At 57.7% G+C, this 18,959-nt stretch overlaps 1 long non-coding RNA gene across 2 annotated transcripts in view; it reads left to right on the top strand.

The window, feature by feature from the left end:
- The window catches only part of LOC139441078 (uncharacterized), a 67,127-nt gene extending 53,945 nt beyond the window's left edge, over window positions 1-13,182 (top strand). Inside the window, exons 3-6 of one of the 2 annotated variants that reach the window (XR_011651475.1) lie at window positions 11,349-11,460; window positions 11,842-12,001; window positions 12,261-12,463; window positions 12,981-13,182. This is a non-coding gene — a long non-coding RNA (uncharacterized lncRNA). Of the gene's footprint in view, window positions 1-11,345; window positions 11,461-11,841; window positions 12,002-12,260; window positions 12,464-12,980 lie in introns of both variants that reach the window. The other variant, XR_011651474.1, reaches the window with a different exon arrangement.
- The last annotated feature ends 5,777 nt before the right edge of the window (window positions 13,183-18,959 follow it).

Here is an 18,959-nt window from a genome sequence, read left to right as displayed (position 1 = left end):
TACCACGAACACTCGTGGGGCCCTTCGCCTGGGGACCCAGCCCCCTCTCCAGGCTGAGGTCTGCATCTGCAGGCTCACTCAGGAGGGGAAACCGGGCAAGGGGCTGCCTGCCCCCTTTTATTGCCAGGACCTTTCTCAGCTGTTGGTTCATCTGCACTTGACTTCTGTCGGCATCAACTGGGAGATGCCCTTGTCTGCTGCATCTGGTCCTCAGGCCCTAGCTCTCTCCTGGCTGGGCTGCTGCGGCTGCCCTCTGACCTGGCTGGCCATCGCCCCCATGTCTTGGTGGGTGCATGCTGCCACCTGGCCTTTATGGCTCGGGCCCTACATCGCCACTGCCCTCTGTGGCCGGGTTCCAACACCACCTCTCCTGCCACCTGCCCTGGTTTTCTTTCAGAGGACAGCCACCACCGAAGGTTTAGCGATGCCACTGCCCCTCGGATCTTGGAGATGTCGTGACCTCCAGGCCTTTCCCTGGAGCACAGCATTGCTGGGGCTCCCTGGCATGACCCAGCATGTCCACGCCAGGCTCCATGTCCCGAACCCCCTCCTCAGCGTCTGCCATGGTGGCCCTGGCATTTCAGCTGCAGTCAGAGCGGCCTGCACTGGCTCAGGCTCACAGGAGCCCCAGAGCGTGCATCCCTGCCAGCTCCTGGGATCTTGCTGGAGTCTGTCCTGTGTCCTAGGTGGGTGCTGCTGAGAGAACACTCGCCTCCCCTGCAGGCCTCCACCCCAGTCTCTGCTCAGATCTTTGAGGGACAGTCTCTGCCCCCTAGTCAGGCCCAGCATGTCCCTAACCCTTGTCCTCAGCCTCATGGTGGGGGAGGGGAGGGTGCCAGGGGCACAGGGGTTGTTGGGAGGCGACAGCCTCTGTGAGTCTCCTGATGCATGGTCATGGCTGTTAGGCTGGTAGCTGGCAGGTGGGCCACCTCCTCAAACTCTGAGGGCCCCACTTAGCTGGGAGTGAGAGCCCAGGGGCATCTGCTCCCTGCCCCCTCCAGCCAGGGTCTCTGTTTTCCCAGCTTGGGCAGAACACATCGCCCTGGCTGGGTGTTTAGTCTTCCCAGAACGTGGGCCAGGCAGACTGCTGGGTCCTGGGCTTGATCTGTGCTTTCTGTGCTGCCCTTGTAGGACATAGCTGCTTCAGAGAGGCCCTTCGGGCTTCCCGTCGCCTGTTACTCACCAGCAGCTGTTGTCACCTTGCTGTGGAGCACCGTGGTGCTTAGCAACAGCCACCATTTCTGCTGTCCTCGTGTCTCCTGTGTCCTCCACGTGTCTCAAATGCGTGATCAATGCATGCTCAGAGCTTGCCTCCCACCATGCCACTCCCCCCACCCCCAGTCTTCTACCCGTCCCGAGGCTTTGGGGCTTGCCCCTCTGGTGACGGCTGTAATGCCCGAGCCAGCCTGCCCCTGCCACTGGCCCTGGGGCCTCGGTGCTGGTCGGGCACTGAGCGACCCTCCTCCCTGTGCCCCGGCCCATGCCAGGTGCCACTTGTCCCAGGTGGGCTTGTCCAGAAGTCGATGCTGAGTGTACGTGGCTGCAGGATGGTTATCGGGATGATGCCTGTGTGTGGGGAGGGGCGGGGAGGAGGAGGTGTGTTTGGACGGAGGAAGAGGTCCAGCTGGGAGGCTGGCCTGACAGCTTCCCTGCTGCCCCTGGGTTGGGCCAGGGGACGGAGGCACAGCAGCTGCCGGTCCCTGCTGACCACACTGCCTGCGGGAGGGGACTGGGGACAGCGGTCACAGATGTCCTGCCTTGGGCCCCAGCACATGGCACCACGGCGCCTGCCTCGGCTCCCTGCGACCTCTCTGCTGCCGACATACTTCCTACTTCCATTCCCCCAAAACAGTCTCTTCTCTCCTGCCCCCCACCCCCGCCTTCGTCAACACCTCCCCCTGTACACCCCCTGCCCCACCAAGTCAACTGGCCAGCAGTTCACCTTCCAGTGCCACCTCCTGACCCCGTGCCTCAGACAGCGAGCTGCCCTTGATCGCTCAGCTCTGCTGCCCCCAGATCCTGCCTGGCCCCTCGTAGCCCCAAGCGTTTGTAGGAAGCTGAGCACCAGTGCCCCGAACCAAGCCCCACGACACATGCAGGGTGTTCTCCGCAGCTCATCATGCAGGCAGGACGGGTGCTTGGTGTGGCCCTGTGCCCATCGAGCCCGGGGGCCTTCGCACGAGCTGAGATCAGCAGTGGAGCACGGTTTCAGTGGGAGGGTGGATCTCCGGAAGATTATCTTCCAGCCTTCGTTCGGGGAGACAGCCAGTGCCCATCACCTGCAGCAGCCCCATTCTGAGCCCAGCCCTCACCCCCAAACCAGACGGTCCCCACGGTTCTTCTGAACTCCGCCCACGCCCCAGGCCTCGGCCTCTACCTCCTCCAGGCCCATTTTTGAACTCCTTAATGCCTGCAAAAGAATGCCCAAGGTCTTCCATTGAAGCCCCTGTAAGATGCTTCCCTCGAGAGAGGAAAGGATGGCGATTGTTTGGATGTGGCCAAGTGGGTCTCGCTCCTCTGTCTGTCACGGTGCCTGGTGTGGGCCTTGGCATGCAGCAGGCACTCAACAAATGTCCTTCGGCTGAGCAAGCATAGCCACCACACATCAGACAGACTCTTGCAAACAACAGAAACACTATTCAGACTAGTTTAAGCAAAAAATGGCTTCCATACTGGGAAGTCCCTGTGCAGCTTCAGGCATAGCTGACTCCAGGAGCTCACTCCCTTTGTCCCGCTTCCACCTTCCTGCTTGCCTCTGTCTTGCCTCTCTGCCCAGAAGGGACAAGAAGGCCTTTAGACTCTGTTTTTGTTATGGTCTCTGAGGAGAGATCTTCCAATGGCCCACAGAGCGAGTCCCCAGGACACAGGAAGGCCAGGGCCTGTGGCTGGCTGGGGCCAGCCATCCTGAGCCATACCAGGTGCCTTTCCTACAGGAAAAATGCGTCATTAGGGAGGAGGGAGAAGGGTGCTGGACAAAACCAAGACCACGTCCACCTCCTGTGTGGTCAGTTAAAATGTAGATGCAGATTATTGGGGTGTGGCAGCAGTAGATTTCTCTGAGGTGTCTCTAACAGTGACCCCCAAATCCATCCTTCCTTCCAGTATGTCAGTCATCACTGTCCCCGAATCCCTCTGGCAGGTGATTGGTTTTGGAAAGTCATGTGACCCCTTTCTGCTGGGGGCTTCTGGGAAATTTTCTCCCTCCTGAGATACCTTGGGAAGAGATGCTTCCTTCTCTTCATCTTCTTCCTTGGGCATTGTCAGGGCTGGGAGGGACACCTTGTCGCCTGCTCTGAGGATGAGAGTGCAGGATCAGGGAAAGTACCTGGTTCCTCCAGGAACCCCCATGCCTGGGGTGCTCCCATGGCACCTGGAGCCCCCCTCCTCCTGACCGACCCTCGGAAGGCCGTTTGAGTCGGAGTCAGCCATGACTCGGGCAGAAACAGCCCTAATTGATGGCAGCTGTCTTGTTTCCTGTAGCACCAGGAAGCACTGAGACTTCACAATTTACCAGCTGAGTTCATAATCTTTTGACAACTCTCTCTCTCACTTCCAGAACGTATAAAAACATTTCTCACTTGGGAGTGGGGGCTGCGCATGAGCTCCACCCCACAACCTGTGTGAAGAAGGGGTTTTGCTGCCCAGATGGGGCCCCTAAGATGTGTAAATTATGTAAAAGGAATCCTACTTCCATACTGACTTACAGAACTTCACAGATGCTGAAACTGGCAGACCCGAAAAACTGCAGCTCCTCCCGCCCCCTCTCCAGGAGAGACCAAGAGGTTGAGTGACATCTGAAGGCTTGAATAAGGGGAGTCACCACATTGGTTTTGTTAATCCTGTGAGTCCTAGAGCCCAGCCCAGAGTGAGGGGGTCATCGCAATATTTGTTGAGCTGTGGTCTTCCCCGCTACACTCCATTGGATTGTTGAACTGGGTGGATAGATGGATGAGTGGGTGGATGGGTGGGTGAGTGGATAGATGGATGGGTGGCCGGATGATGAGAGAGACGAATAAATGGATGAGTGGGTGGGTGGGTGGGTGGGTGGATGAATGAGTGAGTGGTAGATTTTGGATGTTGGGTTCCTTAGCCAAGCCATCTGGTCTGGAGAGCAGTGTTCAGACCTGGTGTGGCTCTTCCAAGGAAGTCCAGCGTTTCCCTCTCCAGTAGGAGAAGGCCCGAGTCCTGGCAGTTCTCAGAGAGGGCTGGTGAGCTCTGGGTTTACCAGCTCAGGGCCTGATGACGTCACCAGATGTCCCCCAGCCTCTCCACCAGAAGTTGGTGAAGAGCGAGAGGAGGGGAGCAGAGGGTGAGGGACAGAGATGGCGTGTCCTGGCAGATCCCACCCCTCCCGTCCTTCAGGCCCAAGCTTCCGATTCCAGGAGGAGGTTCCAGGACAGTGAACAGAAATCAGGGATCGTTCGGGAGGTCACAGGAGCAAACCCATCTCAGGCTGGGGGCACAGCAGGGAAAACCCTCGGGCAGACATTTGGTGTGAGGAATCCAACCGTGCTGTTATGACGTTAGGAAATGGGGCTCCAGGGTCTCAGCATCACACACTCGTGGGGGCGCTCTTCACACCCAGTTCTGTTGGAACAGCTCCCCCCAGCCTGTGCGATGTCTCCCCTGGTGGCACCTGCGGGAGGGGACCTTCCGGGTCTGTAACTCTCACTGAGCGTGAGAGCCCAGAGCTGCGCGTGTGGGCGTGTGAGGGCGCATGTGCGGTGCGTGTGTGTGGGTCTCCGTGTCGATTCTGCCTTCTTGAGCAGGGTCTGCTCTCTACTAAACAGAAACTTCTGTAGGGCTTTGAACTCCACATGTCTCAGATCTGCGTACGTCCACAGAACAGAGCCCTCCGCAGGCCACAGGCAGCCCAGAGCTGTTCCTGAACTTCTCGAACACGAGAAGCCACAGTGTACAGAGGTCACCCAGGCCACAGGGCAAGGCTGTTCTGGGGTGGCGTACGGGTGGGGCTGCAGACCGGGCGGCCCAGGTCTGTGGAGTCAGCTCTGGGAGGGCCCAGACCCCCTCCCCCACTGGTGGGCCAGCCCAGGGGTCCTGGGGGCCCCCTTCTCCATGGACCCTGTAAATCTCACCCCACTTACCACACTTCTCTGGGAGTCCTGGCTCTCCCTGACTCGGTCTTAGTCATGGCTAAGCACGTGGGCCTCTGTGCAGATGCCCCTCACCTGCCACAGACGGCCACCACCTGCCACCTGCCTTCCCTGACTGTGGCCAGAACGAACCTACTAACAGGTTTTGCTAAAAACCCCTTTAGCTGCCTGGCGACCTGGCTCGGAGGCACTCTCCACAGCAGCGGGGCGGGGAGCACTGCAGGGGCATTTGCTCTGTTCTGGCATTTTCTCTCCCACCCAGTACTCACAGCCACCTTAGTAGCTCGGTGCCTCTGTCCACCCCGCTTCCCAGGGAAGAAATCAAAGCACAGACAGGGGCAGTTACTTGCTTCGGGCCACACAGCTACTGTAGGAGAGTGTAGGTTCACCCTGATTGCCTCAGCCATAGCTCTGAGCTACCAGCTGCGCACTCCCCGCAACCCCCGCCCTGCCCAAGTGCCCCCCTTAGTGCCATCCTATTTCCACGTCTCCCAGAAGTGTTCCCTGATGGTCCTATGGGGCAAAGCCACCCTGCAGTGGCCCATCTCTCTGTGTGTCTGCATCTAAGGGATCCTCCACACGAGCTCCCCTCAATCGGCTCGGCAGGCGGCCAGCGCCCAGCCTTGGGCCAGGAGCGGGCTGACCCCGAGGGGTTACAAATGAAAGGCGCCAGAGAAACGCTTCACTGCTCCCACCTTCCTGGCCTGGACCTTGTGCATTTGGTAGGAGGGACATTCCTCCATGAAAACTGACAAGTATGGCCGTGGAAACAGAGGTGGAATGTAAAGAAGACTCCTTTGTTCCTGCACGAGCTGAGCGAGGGGAGAGAACGCCAGCCACACCTCCTCTTAGAAGCCCACCAGCATTGTGGAGAATGCTGTCTCCACTTCCATCACGCTCACTGGCTGCCTTGAACTTCCCTGCTGTGTGAGAAAAACCAGCTCATCTGTGGACATTCTCTTAGGAGTGGTGCTGCCTCTGCCTCTGGCGCGCTGGGGGCCACAGGGGCCAGGAGTGGGGGGCTGGGTGCCCTGTCCCTCTGCTCGCAGGCTAGCGCGGCCCCCTGTAAGCTGAGGGGCTTGGAGAGAAATGTCTCCAAGCCCCTTTCTGCTCAGGCATCCCAAGGCTATTTATAACTCTAAGAATTATTTGCTGACACCCGCCGTATGCTTTTCCTTCTCAAGTGGCCTGTGCAATATCTGGGGGAATGAAAGGCGGTAAAAAAAATTCCTTCTGTAAATGATTTATTTTCTAGATGTGTCACGGCAGTTGCAAACGCTTCTGACATCTGGAAGCTTTTAGACCTGGGCCATATGGTTCAAATTGGGTCTCACTGAGGAGCTGGGGGATTTATTTGGAGTGAGGGGAAGGGTCGCCGTGGGCGGTGGTCCGAGCGGCACAACAGCGGTGACAGCCAGCCTCTGTCCCGTGACCTCTGCCCTGTGCGCCGTGCGTCCAGGCGCCACTGAATGAGCCTCCCGTTTCGGCTCCATCAGTCCTCACAGTGACCCATACTGTAGGTCTACTACTATCACTATTTTTCACAAATAAAATAAATTTTTACAAATAATATATATTTTTTAACAAATAGAACGTTTCCTTTAACAAACAAGTCTACTGAGGCGCAGGGAGGCAGTGGCGGGTCCTTGGTCACATGGTTCCTAAGTGGTAGGCACAGGCCAGTCTGGGCCAGAGCCTGTGTGGTGGGGACAATGTTTTTCCTTCCCTCAGAAGGGCAGAGAGCTGGGCTTGGGCTGCATAGCCCCGAGTTCCATCCCATCCCATCCTCCAGGGCTCGGTGGCTGTTTGCTGACCAGGGCCGGCCGCAGGCTTGTCTATGACCTGGTCTGTTATTCCCCAGGCCGGGCAGGCTGTGATCTGGAGACCAGGCGCCCGAGGAGCTGCCACGGGTGTGCCCCAGGCTGCAGGATGCCGGGTGAGGGGCATGTGTTAAGGGAAGGGGCCAGGGCCTCCTGGGGCTCCAGTCCAGGAAGCAGGGTGCTGGGGTGGGGACAAGGGCTCATGGCCTTAAGAGGGGCTCTGGGTGGCAACATGCGCCCCTCTGGCTCCGGGCTGCCAACCCACCTCTTGCACAGGTGGGACTGCAGTCCGGGGAAGTAAGGGGCTCACCAGCCACTCTGACGTTAGTGGCAGCAAAAGGTTGGGAGCCCAGCCCAGCCCAGGCCCCTTGCTCAATAATGGTGACATCTAGAACTATGGCCACCAGTCTTTGGTTACTGGGCTCCTAGGCCTTTTTCAGGCACTAGCTCCATCAGCCCTGAGGCATGAAGAGGGGCAGGCAGCACAGCCCGCTGCCCGGGCGGAGCCCACGGTTGGGGAGACTGGAACTGCCAGACCTGAACTTCCCACCCAGAGCCCATGTGGATGGGCTGGGTGCTGTGCAGGGCCTATGGTCTTTCACGCTGTCCTCCCTGACCCCGCCACTGCTCGTCCCAGCCCAGAGTCCAGCGGAGTCCTGAGCCCCAGAACTCTTTCCCTTTGGGCAGAGCCGGGAGGGGCCCCCAAGAGCTGAGGACATTTTTTCTCCCGTTTTGGGAGGGAAGTGGGGTAGGACAGGGTGAGTGTGCTCTTTTTCATGTTAAATTATGAAATATTTCAAGCATACCGAAGAGTAGAGAGAAAAACAGAACTGTGACCAGCCACTACCCAGATTTGACGCATATAGCAACATTTGCTTTTGGTTTCTGAACATGAAATCAGCATTAGCTACGGCTGGAGCCCTCCCCCCTCTTCCAAACATGCCGCTCCCCGCGCCGCTGCCCGGAGGAGACACCTTTCGGGGGCGCATTCGGCCTCCCTGCACCTGATACTAGGTTCTCGCCGAGTCTGTGTGTGAGTGCCTGCAAATGCGTTTGAGATAATTTGTGCCCTTTCGCTTTGTGCCCATCTTTCTGCCAACTGACTGTTCATGCCACGTAATTCTCCTGTACCGAGGAAAATGCACACAACACAAAATTAACCGTGTGAAAGTGTGAGCTCGAGTGGCATTTAGCACATGGGCGGCGTTGTGCTGCCACCACCTCTGTCTGCTTCCAAAACATTTCCCTTGCCCCCAAGGGCACCTCCTCCTGTGACACTGTCATCACCCCCCTCCCCCGCCCCCGGCAGCCACTGACCTTCCTGTCGAGGTGAATGCATCTCACCTGGATGTTCAGGGAGAACAGGCACACCTGTGCCTGAGCTTGGTCCCTGTGGGACGCGCAGGTCTGCGGCTCTCATTCCAGCGGTGGGAGGGGGCCCGTGCCCCACGGTTCTCCCACCGCCACCCCTGCCACCGGCCCTCACAGTGCTCACCAGCTGGGGCCCTCCCTGTGCTCCTGGGGTCCCCACCCAGTGTCTCCTTCCTGACTGCTGCACAGCAGGGGGCCCAAGCCAGGTTGCTGGAAGGTCTTATTACTTCTCTGCTTCTGGGGGCTGATGGGCCTCGGGTAGACGCTCTGGTGTGGTCAGAGGGCAGCCTGGGGCACTGGGATGGCCAGGCCTCCTCCCTCCCCCTGCAGAGCAGCCTGACCCTTACGTGGCAGCTCCGGACCCCCCTCCACACGAAAGCAGATGCTGCCAGGCCACCCACGGGTGTGGCCCCAGACACCCCAGACTGTCCCTCTGCTGGTTAAAGCTGTGAACGGTGGCCCAGAGCCAGAGTGGGGGGCACACCAGAGGCGACTGTGAGGGCTGGGGACACCCTGGGCCGTGGGGCTGGGCGTGGCTCCCGTGAGGTCTGTGTGTGAGCTCCTGCGGGTCTTACAATGCTGCTGCGGTCCCCAGAACTCAAGTCCGCGCTCACAGGGCAGAGGTGGTCCACAGCAGACCCCCTTACATGGAGGGAAGGGGCACAGCATCGCTGTTTGAGTTCAAGTTCCTCTGGTACCTAGTGAACGTGTCATCAATTCCTACTCTGGTTGTGACGAATTACCACAACTGCGTGGCTTCAGCGAAACAAATATGTCCTCTCACGGTCCAGGGGGCCAGACGTCTGACACAGGTCTCCCCAGGCGCAGTCTGGATGTGGCAGGGCTGCGCTCCTTCTGGGGGCTCAAGGGAATCCTTTTTTTCCTTCCCTTTCCAGCTTGCGGGGACTCCTGAGCTCCTTGGCTTGTGGCCCCTCCCTCCTCCAAAGTCAGCAGCAGAGCATCATCAAATCTCTCTTTCCTCTGCCCCCGCCCTCGCCCTACCCCCGCCTCCCTCTTAGGGTGACATTGTGCTGACCCTGGGCCCTCGGGAAGTCCGGGCTCATCCCTTTTCTCAAGTCCTCGACTTTGTCACGTCTGCAGAGTCCCTTTGCCACGTGAGGGGACATAGGTGCACAGGGTCTGGGGATTAGGATGTGGGCATTCTGGGGGCCGTTTGTCTGCCCACCACAAGAGGTGGGTGGACTCACGTGTCCCCTGCTGTCCTCGCTTCCATGTCGGGCAGTGGCTGGTGCCCGTTCTTTGCTCATCTCTGTCCTGCGTGTTCAGGCTCCTTGCACGAGCCACAAACCTCTGTTTGGTCCTTGTTGAACAGCTGGGCGCCAGCAGGAAGCCACCGGCCCTCTCACAGGGAACGTTTGAGGAGCATTTAATAAAGGGGCTATTTGCTGGGGTGCAGAGAAACCAACGAGGGCCTGTGCAGCGCTTGGGCGGGTGATGTGGGCCAGCACCCCTCTAGGCCCTGAAGGGCGAGCGGAGAGAGAGCTGCTGGACGGGACACAAGGGGGTTGGGTGGAGAAAGCCCCCGGCAGGAGCTGTGGTCTTAGGCACAGGTGCCCACCCCATGGCACCCTGCCCAGGGCTCTGGGGGCTCCCCTCTGGCCCACCAGGCTTCTCCCACGGAGCCCAAAGAAGAGGGTTCAGAGGCGGAGCCCTGGGCAGGCCGGTGGGTGGCAGGGGCCAGAGGGCAGAAATGCCAGCCACAGGCCGGCAGGCTGTGCTCACGACTTCTTTGGTTATAGAAAAAAATACCAATGTTGTCATCTAGCAATATCTCCTTTAGGTGTGCCTTTCTTCTTTAAATAAGAAAATTTCCCGTAGCCTAGAACGACAGAGACACCCTTTTTAAAACACTTGTGTATGTATTTTTTTCCACATTCCCATTAAAAAAATTTTATTGTTATTCAATTACAGTTGTATGCCTTTTCTCCCCATCCCTCCACCCCACCCCAGCAGAACCCCCGTTCCTCCCCCACCACCACCCTCCCCCTTGATTTTGTCCATGTGTCCTTTATAGTAGTTCCTGTAATCCCCTCTCCTCACTGTCCCCTGGCTATTGTTAGATTGTTCTTAACTTCAATGTCTCTGGTTATATTTTGTTTGCTTTTTTGTTCTGTTGATTATGTTCCAGTTAAAGGTGAGATCATATGGTATTTGTCCCTCACTGTCTGGCTTATTTCACTTAGCATAATGCTCTCCAGTTCCATCCATGCTGTTGCAAAGGGCATAAGCTCCTTCTTTCTCTCTGCTGTGTAGTATTCCACTGTGTAAATGTACCATAGTTCTTTGATCCACTCATTTGCTGATGGGCACTTAGGTTGCTTCCAGTACTTGGCTACTGTAAATTGTGTGTATGTATTTTAAAATCATGATAAAATACGTATAACATAAAATGCATCATTTCAGCCATTAAATGGACATCAATGTGCATCCACCACCATCCACCCTCAGGGCTCTTTGTCCTGCAAACCCGAAACTCTGTCCCCATGAGACACCAGCTCCCGCCCCTCCCCCAGCCCCAGCACCGCCCTCTCCTCACCTCTCTGTGAGTCCTACCACTGCAGGGACCTCACAGAAGTGGGGTAGGACAGTGACTCCCTTTCAAGACTGGCTTCTGTAACGTCCCCGAGGCCCACCAGGTTGTGGCAGGTGCAGTATGCGACTCTCCTTCCTTCTTTAGGATGAGTAACATCCTGGTTTCATATGTATCCTGTTTCGCTCAGCTGTTCATCCATCGGCAGACCCCTGGGTGGCTTCCACCTTTTGGCGACTGCGGACAATGCTGCCGGGCTGACGGTGCGCAAATGTCTCCTGAGGACCCGTTCTCAGGTCTTCTGGGTTTATGCCCAGAGGTGGGATCACTGGGTCATTTGGTAATTCTATGTGAAGCTTTTCGAGGACCTGTCAGACTCTCTTCCACAGCGGCTGCTCCCGTTCATGTTCCCACCAGGGGGCCAAGGTGCCGTTTCCCCACATCCTTGCCAACACTTGTTACCTTCTGCTCTTCTCTTTTTTTTCCTAGCAGCCCTCCCAGTGGGTGTGCGGCGGGATCTCATCGTGGCCTGGACCTATTCCTCTACGTGGCCCTCTGGAAGCTGCAACAGTTCCCGTTCCACATGCAGGTCTTCCGCCCCCTGGTAAGTTATTTTTGTGTGTCATTTGGGCTGGGGATACACTGAAATTTCCTCCTCAGGGGTCCTCACGATGGGACCAACCATCCTCGCCGTTCGCTGATACCCAGCATCATCCCCGGGGTTCCCATGGGGCAGGAGCCTGTCTCTGTTCTAGGGTCTGTCTGGTCTCCGGGGCTGCTGCCTGATCTTTCTGTCACCCCTTGCCCTGGCACTGTTTGCAAAGACGGCAGCCACGAGGTGGCCTGTCCCCGCATTGTGGCTTTGGCGGGCCTTCCATCGATCGAGCAGTGTATATCTGTGGCCCCTCCCCGCCAGCCCACAAGCTTCTGTGACCACGTGGACGGAGTGTGCAGAAGTGATGCTCCGTGGCTCCTTGTGTCGTAGAAACGCCCCTGACTTTGGCCTTGTGCTTTTGGGACCTTTGCTCTTGGAGCTCAGCTGACACACGAGGATGAAGCCCCGGTCACACGCAGGGACCCAACTGGGATCTGGGCCATAGGCCCAGGATGCTCCCAGCTGGCACCTGGCCATTGCCACCAGAACTGTGAGTACAGGAGCTTTTGGGGTGACAGCAGCCTCACTCCCACTGGACTGCCACTGCCTGAGGGGCCGTGGGCGGGGACCACCCCCCAGAGCCCAGTCAGGCTCCGGGACTTCGAGAAGGGGTGAGAACGTTGGTGGCTTTAAGCCACTAGGTTTGGGCCGGTCCACTCCAGAGCCACGGACGGCTGCCACGCTGACCTTGTGGTTCTTCATAGCGATTTTTACTGTTCAACATTAATTTGTTGATTGTTGCCATCCAGAGTTTGTCTGTATGTGATTATTGCCCCCACCTGAACGTGGGCTCCAGGCGGGCCCCACGCCACCAGTTCTGTCCTGTGGAGCAGGCTCACTGCAGGCCGGGAATGAGTCCCTGTCTCCGGAAGGAACAAGCGCATGAGGCCTCTCTGGTTCTTTCTCCTCCAGAGAGTCCCGCGGCCGGTCCTGCCCCACACTCCCTGCGAAGGCGAGTTCGAGCAGGGTGCTCTCTGGTTCCCTGTGTGGCCGCGCTGGGTTTGCAGCCCCTGGGAAGCCAGCAGTCAGCCCATTCCTGCCACTAGTGGGACTTCCCCTCAAGGGGTCCTTCCTGAGCCCACACAGTCCATGGGAGACTGGAGAGTACTCCTTCGAGCTTTCTAGATCTGCGAGGAGGACTCTTGTCTGGGTCAGGGGGCAAACCCTGGGGGTGTGAGAGGACTCCAGCACTTTCTCTGGGAAGAGGGTCATAAAGAGTCAAGAGCTCAGCTCTGCTCTGGTGACAAGGTGAGGGGCTGTTCTCACCGCTGAGCTTGGCAGCCCTAAGTCCCTCCTTCCCAGAGGGAGGGGATCGGGCATCAGGGGGAGGAGAGAGCAGGGCTCTGGCCTGGACTGGCTGGAACCCAGCACCTTCCTTTGGGGGATCAGGCCGCAGTTAGGGACAGCCACCCTGGACAGAGGCACTTATTCTGCTCACTGTTGGGCACTTTTCTGCATCCCCTCCCCAGGGCCTTCAAGGTAAAGCATGAATTGCGTGAAGGGCCTCCTTCCAGCCTCGCCTTGCACCCCTGCCTGCCCCTTCCGGCCCCATGGACTTTGCTGCCACTGCCCAGATCCACCAGGATGTTCTGACTGCCAAGGCTACACACCTGTCATTCTTTCCATCCCTGAGGCCCTTCCCACCTGGCTCCCAACACCTCCTCCAGGAAGTCCTCCCTGACTTCCCACCTTGGATTCCCCACCTCCTGGCCTTTCTGCATTGTTGGTTTCTGTCTCTTCAGTTAGCCTGAGGCTCTGTGAGGTTGGGACCGGGCCTCCCAGGAGTCTCGTACAGGCCTGGAGGGCCCGGGGGGCTCAGCGAGGGTCTGTAGAGGGAAGTTACATGGTGAACCCTCCTGCAGACTCTCATGCTCACTCTCGCACACCCTCACGCTTGTGCACACACACACCTGCACTGTGTCTCTGGCTGAGTGACGGGCTGAATGCCATTTCTTGGCCTTTGTACCCTCCTCTGCTTGGCGGCACCTTCCCCTTCTCACCCATGGCCCTGCCTCCGGGGCCACTGGGCCTCCCTGAGCCAGCGAGTGACCACCTGCCATCTTCACAGCCCCAGCAGGCACAAGCCAAGGGCAGTGCAGTGCGGTGGGAGGAGCCAAGGGAACGGCTTTCAGGGGCCCAAAGCATGTATCCTGGGGATGTTAGCTGACATCGCTGAGCTCCACTCTCCTCCCTGGAGAACCCGGAGCAGCCCTAACTGCCCACTGCACCGACTGAGCGAGGAGCCAGCTGCACTCGGGGACTGCCGCCTGTGCGGGCCTAAGTGCACGTGGCATGCGCTTGCCCCGGCGTGTGAGTGCGTGGGTGTGTGCAGGCCCTGACTGGGGTGCGAGGAGGGCTGCCTTGGGCCTGGCGGTCAGGGCTGGCACCATGGGTGTGCATCCCGGCCGCGTTCTGGGGTCCCTTGCGCTGAGGGCCCCGGGCTTGATTTAATGCGCCGCTGTCACCGTCTTGGAATTCGCACTATGTTTTGCCTTGTGCTTGTGTTCCTTTGTGGAGTGGACGGGGCGCTGCAGCACGTGTGAGCCGGGAGGAGCAGCGCGGCCCAGTGCCCTGATGCCCCGTGAGCACCAGGCATTCGCGCCACCCGTGGGTGTGGGACGTCGGTGACGCGCAGTTTCCACCATTCTGATGAGAATAAAATTCACATGCGAGCCACAAAATACTGTGACATGTCAGCGACTTCTCACATGGATGAAAGGATCTTATACTGCATTTAAAACTGGAAAGGTAGCCCTGGCTGGTGTGACTCAGTGGATTGAGCACGGGCCTGCGAAACAAAGGGTCGCGGGTTCGATTCCCAGTCAGGGCTCCTGCCTGGGTTGCGGGGCCAGGTCCCCAGTGGGGTGCGTGTGAGAGAGGCAACCACACGTTGATGTTTCTTTCCCTCTCTTTCTCCTTCCCTTCCACTCTGTCTTAAAAGTAAATACATAAAATCTAAAAAAGGAAAGGGGAAACTTTGTGCTAATAACTTGTGATGGTTAACTTCCTGTGTCCAGCTGACGGGGCTGTGGGGCACCCAGTGCAGACTGCCCTCCCCTGGGCCGTGTCTGACCCGCTGGAGGCCTGAGTGACAGGAAAGGCGGAGTGAGCAAGGGACCTGCTCACGGAGCAGCCAGGACCTGCTCTCTCTGCGGACTGTCTGCAGGCTCCCTCAGAGACTGACTGGAATCGCACTGCAGCTCTCCTGGGCCTCAGCCTTTGAACTTGGATGGGAACTTATGTGACCGGCTCTCCTGGGCCCTGGGCTGCTGCCCGCAGGTCTTGGCCTTAGCCTCCGCTTCCATGTGAGCCAATTCTTCGGAGTCTGCCTACATCGACTGGTTTCTCTGGAGAACCCAGGCTAATGCATAATTTTACATATTAATTTTTTTCTTTATTTATGATGGTGTTAAAATAGCAAATAAAACCACGGCAAGTTGCAGTGCCACAGAGGAGAGGGAAAGCTTTGGATTTGCTGCCTTGCTGGCCCTTGGCCCCTGCTTTTTGAACACGGCCCTGAGCTTCCATCTTGCACGGGGCCCTGCCAGCTGTGGGGCCGGGGGTACCTATGGTGCTTTCTCCTCGACTCCAGGTCCCCAGGTGCAGGCACTGGAGAGTCGGGGGCCTCTGTCCGGCACAGGGCCCAGCTATGCCTGAAAGATGGAACCGAAGACCTTAGAGACTAGGGGTCCCCTGTCCAGCAGTGATCCCTTGAACTCCAAGGGTGCCCCTTCCCAGGCCTTGGAGAGACTGTATTGCTACCCACTCCCCCAACTTGGGGTTGCCAAATTTAGTAAAACCAGCAACCAACCCAGGCTGTCCAGTTAAAAGTGAATTTCAGATAAGCAGCAAATATGAGTTTCGGTATATGTGTGAATCTATCCACGCGATATTTGGACATACTTATGCTAAAAGACTATCTGTTGCTTGTCTGAAATTCATATTTAACTAGTGTCCTGTATTTTACTCAGCGGTCCTGCCCCCTTTCCCCCTCCCAAATGTCTCTCATCTCAGCACCACCCCGACACCAGGGCCTGGTCCAGTCCCCCCCCCCCCCCCCCCCGCCCCCGCCCCCGGCAGAACCTCGGTCTGCCCTGGCCTCCCTGCCTCTGGGTTCCCACTCACTGCAGCCTTTGTTTTTGCTGCTTTTTGATTTCATTTTTCTATCATACGAGCAATACGTGTTCACTACAGAAAAATCACAGGCTCCAGACAAGCACTGAGGAGCAAGTAAGAAAACACGCTAATCCACCCACACAGAGGCAGCTCCTGCGAGCTCCCCGGGGAGATGTTTCTGGAGCTGCATGTGTGCCCCTGCAGATACCGGGCAGAGCTTGCACACTCACCGCCCCGTTCAGACGCGCCGTCCTGGGAGCTGCGTCTGCGCGGAGCCCAGGTGGGAGGGTGGAACGCCTGTGCGGCCTGAGGTGAAGCCCCCATGCGCTGGGGTTGGAGAGGCCTGTGCTCCACGTTGTGCCTAAGTGTGACCTCGTATATCAGTTTGCACGGCCGCCCTGACAAAGCACCGCAGACTGGAGTGCAGAGGGGTTGGGCGGGGGGAGTTTGAGCAACAGCAAATGACTTCCTGACAGTTCTGGAGGCTGGTTTCTCCTGAGGCCTCTGTCTCCGGCCTGCAGGTGGCCACCTTCTCCCTGCGCCTTCACCTGCTCGCCTCTTTGTGCATCTCTGTGTCCTAATCTCTTCTTATAAGGACATTAGTCCTGTAGGCTTAGGGCCCAGCCCAACGTCCTCATCCTAACTTAATTACTTCTTCAAAGGGCCTATCTCCAAATAAGGGCACAGTCTCAGGTAGCAGGGATCAGGGGTTCCACACGTGGATTTTGGAGGAGGACTCGATTCAGCCGGGACACCTGGGTCCGGCCACTCCTGCCGTGTCAAGCCTCAGCTTCTGCCTCAGTGGAGTGGGGCTCTTGGCCACATCCCTCTGGGAGGGGCGTGCAGACAAGCAAACCAAATGCTCCTGACAAAGCCCTTTGCCCAGTGCCGGGCCCCAGACCAAGCACACAGATGTCACTCTGTCCTGCTCCACCTGTGCGCAGTCCCATGGTCTGGGGGATTATCCTCCCGCAGAGGGACGTCTGAATAATACAAAGGGGAGGCCACGAACCTCTTGGTACCGACTTGCCCTTTTGGCTGGTATTTTCATTATTTCCTTCAGGTAAGTACCTAGGGGACAGCTGCTGGGGCCAAGACCGAGATGCCAGCTGTCCCCTGCAAGTGCAGCTGTCGCCTCCGTCAGTGAGGGCTGGCTGGATGCACTCACACAGCCCCATTCCCAGCCACACTCCTTCCCCTCTCCCTCTGATTTCCCTCTTTTCTGGGCTGGTGCCCACGGCTCCTCTCTCTCTTCCTCCTCCTCCTCCTTCTCCCCACCCTTCTGCTTTGCAGCCCCATGGGGGGCTCCCTGCTTTCTGAACACGCCTTTCCCTCTCGGGCCTCCATGGCTCTGCCCTGGCAGTACCTCCACCCAGGATGCTCTTCCTGCCAGGTCTTCCTGGAAGAGGCGCTGTGCCTTCAAGTGGCAAATAAGACCTTCAGGACTAACTCATTGTGTGCCCCACCTCCCTCTGCTGCTTAAGGTGAACCCGGCAGCTAGGCTGACAGTGGGCCTTGAAAACCCTGATGGGGAGGATGAGGGCAGAGATGAGCTCCTCCCGCGTGGGGTGTAGGCTCGGACATCCGGACGGTGCCTGGCACAAGTTATCCTGCGGGCACAGACCGGCTCCGTCTACGTGCACAGGCCGGGGAAAGGATGCCGGGAGGGGGAATGCCCGAGCAAAGTGGTGGGGTGGCTGGGGCCATCACTGAGCACTGTGCCCCGAGATCCTGATGACGGAACCAGTATCTGAGATGCCAGCAGGTGAGGTAGTAGAGTCTGGAAGGAAACACACAACCGTTCACAGGGGCTTTCCGGGACCAGAGAAGAGGTGGCTTTCGAACATTGCCAAACATATTTGATGCCTCAGGAGAAATACATTTCCCATCGGCCACCTGTGGGCGCGCAGGCACACATTTGAAACAAAAGTTTCCAAAGCTGCAGTTATCCTCGGTGAAATGTGCATGGTGTTTGTGTTGTATTTATTCTGTTTCTGTCCAGATGCTGCAACAGAAACATCCGGTAAGTGGATTGCATGGTGCTCTGCGGGGTCCCCACTTGCAGTTTGAAAAATCCTGCTCTCAGCAAGGCTGGCACTTGCTGCTCTGTGTTCTCCTGTATTTAAAATTTACTATGGAGCATGGATTTGTGTATTCCCTTCACATTTTCCCTTATAAATAGAGAGCACTGGGAAAATAGAAAACAATAAAATCAAATAGAATTTCTGGAAGGCAGTTTAGCGAAAGAGGACGTAGCAGACATCTTTAAAGGCGTGCACCCCGCCCTGACAGAACAAATTCACCTCCACCAGTGAGCTAGCAAGACAGGGAGCCGGGATGCCGAGCCGGCCAGGGCGCAGGCTGCTCAGGATTCGGTTCCGCAGGGGAACCGCCCTCACACCGGGCGCGCGCACATCCCTGGCGCCGCTCAAGACTTGGAGAGAGGGGTAGAGGAATCAAAAATTAATCTCAGGCTTCGAAGGGCTAATCCCGCTCTTGTTTTTAAAAATATGTCTTCCCAAGTGTGGGGGCCCGGGAAGAGGCAAGTTTGAAAGTGCACACAGGGAGGCCGCCTCGGGTTGGATTTATTTTCTTCTCCCGACTGACTTTTCTGTGATTCTCCTCACTTTTCTTTTCTGGGCGCGCACTGTTTTTATAAGGAGGGGAGATTTTAAAGGAAAAGAGAGACAGAGAGAGAAAGGAAAGGAAGAAACAAGAAAATAAGGCGAGCAAAGGAAGAGAGAAAGAAACAAAGATGAAGGGGAGTCAGGGAGAGAGGAAAAGGTGGTGAAGGCGGCCGTGGGGTGCCAGAATGCCCCGGGGGCGACGGGCGCCTCGGCGGTGGCAGGGGCCGCGGGTCCCAGCGCCAGGCGCTCGGAGTTGCGCTCCCGGAGCCGGCGTAGGCCGGAGGGCGCAGCTTCGTTGGGAGGAGAGGTCGCTCAGCGGGTCCAGCTGGGCCCCCAAGAGGCAGGCAGGTCCAGGGAGCGCCTGAGCGCGCAGTGGGGCCCTGCAGCGGCCCCTGACTGTCCCGAAACGCCCTCCGCTTCCTTTGTTCCCCCCAAACCCCTACCCAGGCCAGCGCAGGCAGCGCTGGGGCGGGCCCTGCCCAGAGACCAGCGGGTCCCCGCCGCTTGCTCCATATTCTTCTTGGGAGTTTGGGGTGAGAAGCAGCGCGCCAGAGGAGGGGGTAGGGAAAAGATGCAGAAATACCATCTGTGACATTTTTTTTTCTTAAAAGTTATTTTTTTCAATTTAAATACTTTTAAAGAAGAAAAAAAAGAAAGAAAAAGAAAAGAAAAATCCCCCTCCCCCCCAGCCCAGGGTATCAGTTT

Source organism: Desmodus rotundus, chromosome 7, assembly GCF_022682495.2.
Source record: "Desmodus rotundus isolate HL8 chromosome 7, HLdesRot8A.1, whole genome shotgun sequence".
Classification (NCBI taxonomy): domain Eukaryota; kingdom Metazoa; phylum Chordata; class Mammalia; order Chiroptera; family Phyllostomidae; genus Desmodus; species Desmodus rotundus.
This window is presented reverse-complemented; position numbering and strand designations above follow the sequence as displayed.